An 11,400-nucleotide genomic window follows, 5' to 3' on the forward strand; every position below is an offset into this window, starting at 1 on the left:
GGCATCCTCTCGCCGGGCACTGGGACGTTGCCCCAGCACCTCCGGGAGGGCCCGTCTGGCCCCGGGCCGGGGGGACAGCCGCAGTGACGCCGAGTGCCCGCAGACTGTGGTTTCCAGGGAAGGGGCCTCCGGGACGCCCTCACGTCACCGAAATCCCACCTGGAAGAACCCGGGCCCTGGCCCGACCTGCTCCGTCTGGCTCATGTGGCTTCGGGCCATTTGTCTTGTCTGGTGTGTTTGTCAAGACTGGTCCTTAGAGCTAATGTGAGTCACGGTAGCAGCGAATCACCGGTGGCCTCTCTCTCTCTCTCTCTCTCTCTCTCTCTCTGTCCTTCTCTCCAGAATGAGACAGCAGTGTGGGCCTCAGCCACCAGTCCCTGGCGTGTGGCCGTCACCCGGCCTTGAGGGACGCCTGCAGAGCTAGCGGGGGGCCGGCTGCAGACGGGGAGGCCACCGGGTGGCCGGTGCCCTGGGCGGGCCCTCGTTCTCCACTACAAACACACGCGAGCTTTGAATCAGTGTGTGTCTCCCTCCAGTTCGCCACCGCGGCCGCCTCCGGGTCCATCTCACGCTGGCGGGGCTGCGGTGAGTAGCTTTCAACCTCAAAATTCACCTAAAAATAAAAAATAGAAAAAAATTTCACCTAAAATAGTTTATTCGTAATTTAGAAAGGTGATGATCTGACTTAGCACTGTGTCCTCTCTTCCTCCTCTTCTCTCTTCCCTCTTCTCTCCTTTCTTCCTCTCAGCCTTCTTCGTTCCCTCCCTTCATCCTCCAGTGGCAGAGGTTGTTCCCCTCTCCCTCTTCCTTCCTGCTCAGCATCATCACCATCATCCGGGGTTGTCATTTCCCACCCAGAGCAGGCAAACAGAAGGAGGAGGAGGGGAGGCGGGAGGGAGAGGAGGAGGGGGAGGAGGAGGGAGGGGGAGGGGGAGGAGGGGGAAAGAGGAGGGGAAGGAGGGGGAGAAACAGGGAGAGGAGGAGGGGGAGGAGGAGGGGGAGGAGGAGGGAGGGGGAGGAGGGGGAAAGAGGAGGGGAAGGAGGGGGAGAAACAGGGAGAGGAGGAGGGGGAGGAAGGGGAGGAAGAGGGAGAGGAGGAGGGGGAGGAGGAGGGAGGGGGAGGGGGAGGAGGGGGAAAGAGGAGGGGAAGGAGGGGGAGAAACAGGGAGAGGAGGAGGGGGAGGAGGAGGGGGAGGAGGAGGGATGGGGAGGGGGAGGGGGAGGAGGATGGGCAGGCGGGTGGGAAGGGGGAGAGGGAGAAATTGGTGCAGCAGCCCAATCACGGTGCTCACAGCTTGGGTTCGGGCACCTGGGACAGTGTGATCCAGGGTCCGAGCCGCTTCAGCAGTGACCTCTTCCCGGGGCCCTTCCTGCCACTTCCCATTTGGTGCGGGGAAGCCAAGTAGGGTTAGGTTGGGTCTGAGGCGAGCGAGAACTCGGTGGTCTCAGCATGGAGCCAAGATCCTCTTCTCCCTCTCACTGGCACAACCTCAGAGACTGTTTCATTCCTGCGTGAGGTAGAGGTAGCCCTGGGCCGCAGCGGGAGGAGCCTGAGCGCCTGTAAGCGCCAAAGCCACATCCACCAACTCCTGCCCCCAAACCAATTCCTGCTCCCACTGTGTGTTACGCCGCACAATTCTGTAACCGAGTGGTCAGCCTGTATCCACTGCCTTCCTGAGACATATTGCAGAATGAGACAGAAGCAAAGAAATCAGTAAAGACATCCTGTCTTTATTTAGAAACTTAATATTTCTATATCATGAATTTCTTGCATTATTTTTTATTTTTAAAAATATTGCACTAAGGGCCACCTGGCTGACTCAGTTGGAAGAGCACGTTGACTCTTGATCTCGGGTTGAGTTCGAGCCCCACATTGAATGTTGAGATTACTAAAAAACAATCAAACAAACAAAACTTAAAAAAAAAAAAAAATTCCAGGACACCCAGGTGGCTCCATGGCTGGGCGTCTGCCTTCGGCTCAGGGCGTGACCCCGGAGTCCCGGGATCGAGTCCCACGTCGGGCTCCCTGCATGGAGCCTGCTGCTCCCTCTGCCTGGGTCTCTGCCTCTCTCTCTGTGTCTCTCATGAATAAATAAATAAGAGCTTAGGGAGGAAAAAACCATTGCATTGAAGCATTTATCCTGAGTCCTGAGTTTGTTGGCATCCCTTTCAATTTTGCACCTGGTCTCAGCTTGGCCTGAGCCCCTCCTGCCTCTCCCAGTACAATTTGATTGGTGATTAAGTCCTAAGTCCTGCTAATTCCAGTTTGTAGCTTCCTCCCCATCTGTCTCTCTGTCCCTGCCTCTTTTTTCCTCCATCTTTCCATCTCTTTCTGTCTCTGCCTCTTTGTGTCTCTGCGTCTCTGTCTCTCAATCCACTGCCGCCATCACAGGAAGCCACCGTCGCTGCTAACCAGGACTGAAGCCACAGCCCCTCGTCTCCCTGACTCACCCACCCTTGCTGCCTATCAGTCCTCTCCCTGCGGGGGCGCCAGGGTGACTTTCTAAATCGCAAAGCCTCTATTTGACATCTTCGGGCGTCTGCCCGCCGCCGACCAAGCTGCACCCAGCCCCTGGCCCAACACGTGTTTCGCCCGAGCCTCCCCATCTTTCCATTCCACTGCTTGTTACCGCGGGACATAGCTGCTGCCCTCTTTGTGGGGCGGGGAGTAGGGGACGCAGGTAGAGACGAGATACAACAATAGACTCTTGGACGAAGAGGCATTTGTGAAAAAGCAGATGAACGCTCCAATAAGGTTGGGACTGGTTTTCAGTTTTCCCTTCCTGGCAATTCGAAATGATTATTAGCATCTGAAAGCCTCTGAGAAGACTGGATAAAGGAACTCCTCGCCTGTAATATGGCATTTCCCTAAAATAAGCCCATTGAACCTCTTTTTTAAATTCAGAATTAATCTTTTGAGAGAGATGCTTTGCAGGATGGTTTGAGAAAACGAATTGGTCAAAGAGTGAACAAATTCTGGACAATTCACCTAAAGACCAACGTTCTAGGGTTGCCGGTGGTGTTTCTTCATTTATTCCATTGCTCCTATTTCATACAGTTCTGAGCGAACCAAAATGAATAGGACAGTAAGTTTTTATCCCTAAGATATTCACTGGGAAATGTGACAAACCAATATGGTAAGAGAGGTGGTGGTGTGGGGACAAAATAAAGGAGCCAATTCTGCTGGGGAGTCAGAACGACCTTTGGAGAGCGGATATTTGAACTAGGTCTTGAAAGAATAAGAGATTGTGGATGGAGACGGTAAAGAGATACTTGCCTAAGAAAGCGACCACAGTATTTAAAGGGCACAAAAGGGTATCTCGTATTCTGGAAATGGTGAATAAAGAGTATGCGATCGCGTGGGGTTAGAGGCGGGGAAGAGAATTCCCGGAGAGGAAGAGTCCCACATTTCACAGTCAAGAGGGCCCTGCGTGCATGGCTCCCCCTTGCATGGTGCAGTGCACAGCCTACACGCCTGCACATGGGGGCCCTGGAGCAAGTCAGTGAGCTGAGCGAGGTCACCTCCTACAGGGACGCTCAAGTCGAGACTTTAGACTGCAGACCACCGTGGCCTACCAGGGAACATTGCTTCCACTTAACTTCTATCTATCATCTCTATCTATCTATGATTTTATTCATTTATTTGACAGAGAATGAGAGAGCACAAGCAGGAGGAGCTGCAGAGGGAGGGGTAGAAGCAGGCTCCATCCCAGGACCTGGGATCATGGCCTGAGCCAAAGGCAGACGCTTAACTGACTGAGCCCCCCAGCAGGAGCCCCTGCTTTTCAGTTAACTTCTTTAAATCTACACAATATATGGATTATTTCTTATTTTTAAAAAGTTCAGACAAAATATGAATTCGGAGCTAAACCACAAGGCCCACCCTTTCTTTACCGCCCACAACCATAACGGGAACTTCCTTGCCCGCTCCCAGAGGGGGCCTGTGGTCGGGTGTCCCCTCCACGCACTGGTGAGCTCGTGAGTACACTAGCTGGAGGCGTCCTACCCGAGGGGTCGTGTCCTGCACGTTCTGCGTCCTGCTCTGCTCACCTACAGAGGTGCTGGGAAGGACTTCCAATCCCAATACAAGTGGAAATCGGTCTTGTTCTTTTTCGGGGCTACCGTGCTGGAGATTGTGGCCCCTGTCGTGGTGCCTTCGTGGATGGGCACAGCCCCTCGCAGCCTCCAGGGGACATTTGTGCTCAGGAAGTCACGTTCCTGCAGCTCAGAGGCCTAATAAATGCAACGAGGTGGCGGGAGCCGGGTTCTCAGCCCGCCAGTCGCAGCGGGAGGCCCCACTCTGTAGGAGAAGATCCCCTTACCGCTGCCCGGCTGGCTCGTCCAGCACGGGTTTGAACTGTGTGGGTCCCGCGTACACGGCTGGGTTGGGGGGACTTTTTTGTAACTATGGGACAGTATTGGAAGGACTTCCTCTCTCTTATGATTTTCTTTCTTTTAAAAATATTTTTATTTATATATTCACGAGAGACACACAGAGAGAGGCAGAGACCCAGGCAGAGGGAGAAGCAGGCTCCATGCAGGGAGCCCGACACGGGACTTGATCCCGGGACCTTGGGGTCACACCCTGGGCCGAAGGCAGATGCTCCAGCACTGGGCCACCCGGGCGCCCCTCCTATGATTTCCTTAATGTTTCCGTTCCTCTGGCTTACTTTGTTGTGAGAGTGCAGTTGTAATGCACACACCGACGCGATGCACACACCGACACAGATGTGCGGCCACCAGCTCCTTCTGCTACCGGTGGGCTTCCAGTCCACAGTAGGCTACGAGTAGTTATGTTTTGGGGGAGTCAGAAAGTATATGCAAGTTTTTGGCTGCACAGGTGGCAAGGCCCCTGACCCCTGAGTGGTTCCAGGGTCAACTGTCTTTTCCTCGTATCACTACCGTCACCGGGAATATTATTTATTCATTTCTATTTACGTCTGTCACGCTCTCCCTCTATCACAACAGGAGCCCCCGCAGGCAGGGACTCGGTGGCTGACTCCCCACGTACCAAAACCACGTCCAGCACGCAGCGCCTGCCCAGCAAACGTTCACTGGGGGACCAGGGTGCTGAGCGCCTGTCCTCGTCCGGCTGCGGTAACAGGACGCCACAGACCCGGTGGCTTCTAAACAACGGAAATGTGTCCCTCACAGTTCTTAGGTCTGGAAGCCCGCCGGGTGGTGTCTGGTAAGAGCTTGCTTCCTTGTTGGCAGAGGGCCGACTTCCCACTGTGTCTCCCAACGGTGTCCCCACATGGTGTACCCGCACTATGTCCCTACATGGTGTCCCCCATGGTGTCCCCCATGGTGTCCCCACAGGGCCGCAGGGGTGAGGGAGCTCTGGGGAGGGTCCCTCCTATTAAAAGCACTAATCCCCATTCATGGGGGCTGCACCCTCACGGCCTCATTGCCCCCCAAGGTCCTTGTGTCCTGATACCATGACATTGGGGGTTAGGGTTTCAACACACAGATTTGAGGGGACGGAGGGAGACATGGTCAGACCAGGGCAATGACAGGGGCAGCTCCTTCAGGTCCGAGCGGGTCTCCAGGGAGACGAGGCTGACACCAGGCAGCAAGCCGGCCCCACGGGCGTGCGGAGTGAGCCAGGGCGCAGCGGTGGAGCAGGTGGAGAACAAGTGTCGGGAGTCTTGGCACCAGGGCATAAAGCCCTTACCCCAATAGCCCTGGGGAATTTAAACAATTCTATTCATCACTCACTGAATTTCTTTCCAAAACCTTCAAATGCAGAGGAGGAACAAAAGTCGGGAGATTGTTTATGATCTTTGGTCCTTTTTTTTTTTTTAACCTTGAAGCTCCGGTGAACAAAAACAATGGAGCTCACCCCAGAAGAACGTCGACTGTTGCATTTGGTGGCTTCCCGGCAGCTCACCGGGCTGGGTGGGACCGGAGGACGGGGACTGCGGTGGCTCGAACAGGCCCGGGCTCATGAGAGTCCCACTAAGGTCACGGGGATGTGACATGCATGGCTTGCCACCCTCTTCTGAGGACCAGGGAAAAGGAACTGCAGACACCTCCTCTCTTCTCCGAGCCTCAGTGTCCTCATCTGCAGCGGGGTGACAGGCCCTGCCCTAGTGTTCCGGGGTGAAATGAGGGGTGAGTCTGAAAGTGCCGGGTAGGCCGCCAGGGGTCGGACAAGGGCGTCATTGTTTCACCATCGAGGGATCTGACTCGTGGACCACGGCCACATCCGAGCAGAGCAGGATAATCTCCCGAGATACCAATTTGGAATTTTTCCTACTGCATGTTTCCCTTTCTCGCTCTAGGTGGGTAGGCCTTTTGGGTTTCCCTGTTTCCATAGGGTTGAGCACGGGAGTTCTATGAGATGGTTCTCTCTCCCTTTCTGGCCTGCCTTTGCAGAGGACTGTGCTAGCCTGGGGAGGAGGCCCCTGAGAGGCTGGGGAGCAGGAGCAGAAGGGAGGGAACCGGGGCACGGGGAGAAGGGGGCTGGAGAGGTCCTCCCAACTGAGACGAGAAGTGGCTTGGGTTCCGGCTCTTGCTCCCTACCCTCCCAGGACCCCAAAGTGGAGACGGAGCCTAGGTGAGCCCAGGAGCCCATAGCGTCTGCAGATGCTGCAGCCCAGGAGCGGGCGAGCTACCGGCCTGTACAGGCCTTGAGGTTCGAGGACATTGTTACGACCTCTCCTCTTGCACACCTCGGGGCCTCCCACATGCCCGGACCCCGTGGTGCTGCGGTCGCTCCTGGGACCAGCCCCATTCTCTTCTAACAGAGGCGGTGGATTTCTCCAGTGACCCACGAGCTGGGCGCCGCTCATCAGGATTGGCTTATTCAGAGAAAGGTCATGTGGCATTTCTTTCATGCCCACGTTACGGAGTGACACCGATTACCTGCTCCCCGGGGAACACGACGCCAGACAAATGCCTTTGGACAAGAAAGTGAGGTGAACAACAATATCCGGAAGAGGCATGTCCCGAAGGAGCCAGTAGACGTCAGGAAACCGTTGTCCTATCTTTACCTCTGGCACCAACGAGCTCTGTGACCTTCCCTAAAGCCACTTCCCCACCTGCGCCTCCGTCTATGTCTCGGTTAAGTGGGGGGAACTGGGCGGCTTTCCCGGTCCACGTTACTGCAAACCGGGAGTGGACTTGGGAACCTCGAAGTTGTCACGAAACCGTGGTCTGCACCGAGGCCGCAGTCGGGAGGCTCTTCCGGTCGTGCCACCTGCCGTGGCAAAGACGACCGACGTCGGAAAGGCAGCTCCTGCGGTCGCAGGGCACAGCCTGAGGAAATGCGGCACTAGGTCCGCCACCACGGAAGCGACGCTGTCGTGTGCTTGTGGTCTCTCTGTTGGGACTTTGGTCTTTGCGGTAACGTGTGTGTCCTGGGATTTTCATTTAAAAAGAAAAAAAAAGTGCCCTTGAAAAAAAAACCCAACCCCTCCATAACCAGCTCATCTTTCACCGGGGCTGGAGCAGGCACACATGACCGCGTGGGGCTCCGTGTTTATGTTTTCTCAATGACTTCCAGATCACATCCGCTGTGTTTACAAGACGGAGACACTTCTCTAACCGCCGGTCCTGCAAGCCCAGACAGGGGGTGGCCGGGGTGACGCCCAGCTGGGAGCTCTCGGCTCCGGTTCTCCTGGTGTCCGGCTCCGTCTCCACGGACGCCCCCGCAGGAGGCGCCTGTAGACACCGGCTTTCCGGACTCCAGTTGAACCAACATGTTAGATTATTATTATTATTATTTTAAACTGTAAGCCCCAGGCCCAGGGTCGGACCCTGACTGCAGAGGTCATCTTCCCCGACCTGCGCTCGGCAAATGCTCTCCTTTGCCTCATGCCTCTCCTGATTCTTGCCGAACCTGCGGCCCCCGAATCTCATTCTGCGGTTTCGTAACAGTGTCCCCCTACGTGCCGGGGGTCCCTGGCTGGCCAGGGCCCACAGGCCGTCTGCTGAGGTGCCCATCAGGGTCCGCACAGTCCAAATGAGCCTCTGAATCTTTTAGCTTGAAATATATGTGCGAGTATGTATCCCTGTGAAGCAAGCATTTCACTTAAATCTGCCACATCGGCTGTCCAGGGCTTCTAAGGGACGCACTGTGACCGTGGAGCCGCCCCCCGCAGCTGTCACGGTGTCCTCGCGGGGCCTTTGTCAGCGGGCAGCGGGGGGTCTGCGTCTGGGGTGGCGGGAACAGGAGACCTGCTGGCTTCACGGTCAGGAGCTACTGGGCAGCGGCGCGGCCTGGCTGTGTGACCTTGGCCTGGCGGCCTCTGACGCCCCATTTCCTGCTCTGCCCTTTGCTCCCCGGGGCTGAGTTGCAGGACCACACGCCAGGCGCGAGCGGATATTGAACCTAATAAACCACCACGGCAGCAGGAAAAAGTTCCCGAGCATCAGGCTCAAGGTCCTCGGGGAGGCGGCCCAGGAGGATGGGGATGCCGTCTGTTGCTATGCAACCGGGGTATTTGGAAAAACAAGTCTAAAAAAAACGCATTAATCACCAGCAGCCCTGAAGGCAGACACGGGGTGCGTGGGCCGAGCTGCTGCCTGGGCTCGGCCGAGGTCGGGGCGTCCCTGTCCCCGCAGGGCCCGGCCGGCTGGTGGCAGGGGCCCTCGGGCCGGGCAGGCTTGCGGGGCTCAGGCTGCTCGCAGGAGCCTGGGTGGGGGGGACCAGAGGCCAGGAAGGGAGGCGGCTCCCCACGCTTCTGTTGCTGGGGTTTCTGGAAATGAGTAAGCAGAGCAGTCGCATTACCAGGACACGCAGAGCTCCATCGACTTTAGCGACTGTTCCCACCAGAGGTCTTGATTCCACCCACAACAGGCATCCGGGCCCACGCCTCCCGCTCGCGCAGACCACATGCGCGTGTGGTCTCCACTTGCCTACCTTTGTTCCTCTTCCCTTTCTTCCTCCCTCCTTCCTTTCATTCTTTCCTCCTTCTCTTCTTTTCCTTTTTTCTTTCTTTTCCTTGCGAGTGTCTTGTACGCTATTAAAGGTCTTTTTCTTTTTAATTGGGTGACAATATTACATTTATAAAAGCAAAATAAAAAAATAAAAAATAAAATAAAAGCAAAATAAAAGACTTATAAAGGCGTAGACTGTGCTCCTTGGTATTGTCATCGCTGTCATCTTGTTCCTGCGGCTCCTAGGGCAGGAGTTCTGGCTTCCAACCCCATAACCCCTTGACTTGGATCCAGAGGCATCAAAGTTCGGGCTCTGATGCTGATGCTGTGTGACCTCGGGCCAGTCACTTCCCCTTTCTGGGCCACGGCTGCCTCATTTGGAACATGAAGAGGTCGAACCGTAGGGTCTCTAAGGTGACGTCTAGGCCGCAGCTCTTTCTGTAGGTGTCTCTTGCTTTATAAAACCCAACAACTGAGACAATAAATAAAAATCTACCCTCCCCAAATATCTTTTTACTTATGAGAAGAGCCAATAAAGGTAAAACTGCTTGTATTATACAAATGAATTTTTAAAGCTAACTGCCTCGTTTTAGAAATCGTTTGATTTACAGGGAGCACTTCAAATTCTCTTGTACCTATAATTGATAAAATTTTGTCTAGTTGGACATTTCAGTGACGGTTCTTTATCCCCATCAGCTGACCCTGCCACATCCATCAGACAAATTCAGCAGAAACATCCCTGTAATGTTCAGCTGAAACCTCTAATGGGTGTGATCAAATCAGGCTTAATGTTCGCTTTGGCGAACAGTCACTTGGAAAGCATGTGTTGCTTCCTCATTATCATTTTATTTCTGCCATTAGCCACATTTAAGAATATAAATCACTACTAATATCTTTTCAGAATGAAGGTTAACCCTCTCACCCCAGAACCGATCACCGTCGCAAGGGAGGGGGTGAGCCCTCGCGGAAGAAGAGGGAGCACGTGTGGTGTGACCTCGGGCACGTCACCTCCCTCCCCGGGCCTCAGTTTCCTGCATGACACGTGGGGTGTCTAGGTCTAGGTCTGGCGCCGCTGTGCCAGGTGCTGTACAGTCCCCGCAGTGGTCGCCGGGCTGTCGCGTGTAAGAAATGCTCCCTCGCGGCACCTGTGACAACCACCCTGCCGTCCCTTATGCCAAGGGGTAGTGGACACCCCAGTCCATCCGTGAGCTTTAGGAGGCAAGCGTGGTTCCTGAGACCCAGGAAAGCCACGTGAGGCGGGGGGTGGGGGCTCAGCAGGGCAAGAGCCTCCTGGGTGAATTGCCCCGGGACCTGGCTTTCTTAGTCCTGCAGGGATAAGGACAGGTCCGGGGGTGGGGGTCCTGGGGCCTCGGTGGTCCTGGGCCACCGGCCTGGCCCAGAGGCTCAGCTGGTCTTGGCGGGGCGGGGGGGGGGGGACTTCCGAACTCAGAGACACCAAAGTCCTTTCACAAAATGCAATGTAACGTGGAGCACGATACACGAAACCGAAGCGGTACCTAGCAGCATAAATCCACTTGGTCCGTTCAAATTTATGACATTATTATAGGCACAAGCAGTTGGCCGTTCTGACGAACACAGGATTTTGAGCTCGGAGGGCCCGGGTGACTGCTGCTGTCTTACCAGCCTCGGCATCTGCTCGACGGCCGTGATCTATGTTGTGGCGTCGTATCCCAGTTGCAATTAGGAACTTTGTTCAGGGGGTAGCCCTGCTGTCTGGGGACGCTCTCAAGTACACAGAGAGAGCACGGGTCTTGCTCTGAGCTCGACCCTAAAATGAATCACCTTTCAGTGGCCGGTGACGTGTTAAAGTGGTGTCGCCCCTGCAGCAGTGTGTGTCTTATTTCTTGTTTTGGTTTAAGAACATTTCTAATTAGGAATCCCCGGGCGGGTCAGTGGTTTAGCACCTGCCTTCGGCCCAGGGCATGATCCTGGAGACCCGGGATCGAATCCCACGTCGGGCTCCCTGCATGGAGCCTGCTTCTCCCTCTGCCTGTGTCTCTGCCTCTCTCTCTATGTGTGTCTCTTATGACTAAATAATAAAAAAAAAAAATCTTAAAAAAAAAAAAGAACATTTCTAACTGTATCATAAAAATGCAGACGTCACCTGACTTGTAGAATTTCTGAGTCACTTGCGTGGACTGCCTTTGGGCAGTGGACATGGAAAATTCCGGGGGCCTAAGGCAGCCTTCCTGCGGGACGTGCTGAAAGCCGTCCTCCGCCACGCAGAGGCAGGCGAGGGGCGCCGGGGACCCCCAGCTGCTGATGTGCAAAGCCGTGTTGTAAAGCCAGGCTCTTAAATCCCACTGGAGCTCTCGGTTACCCTCTCCCGTGGCCTCCTATCCCCTTGGCAGGTTTTTTTTTTTCCTTTTTTTAATGCTCCAGCCTCCCATCAGCAGGCTCCAGACCTCACCTGGAGAGGGTAGGGGCCTGCAACTCCAGCCCTCCCTTGAGACCACCATGGGGGTAGGAGTGCTGGGCTTACGACCCCTCCCAGGA

The 11,400-nt window shown here is 55.2% G+C and overlaps 1 long non-coding RNA gene across 1 annotated transcript; it reads left to right on the top strand.

Annotated features, from left to right (window-relative positions):
- Window positions 1-414: 414 nt before the first annotated feature.
- On the top strand, window positions 415-9,026 carry LOC140597440 (uncharacterized). The gene is made up of 3 exons (XR_011999254.1): window positions 415-585; window positions 4,969-5,188; window positions 5,814-9,026. It is a non-coding gene; the product is annotated as an uncharacterized lncRNA (long non-coding RNA).
- The last annotated feature ends 2,374 nt before the right edge of the window (window positions 9,027-11,400 follow it).

Source organism: Vulpes vulpes, unplaced genomic scaffold (genome assembly GCF_048418805.1).
Source record: "Vulpes vulpes isolate BD-2025 unplaced genomic scaffold, VulVul3 u000000759, whole genome shotgun sequence".
NCBI lineage: Eukaryota > Metazoa > Chordata > Mammalia > Carnivora > Canidae > Vulpes > Vulpes vulpes.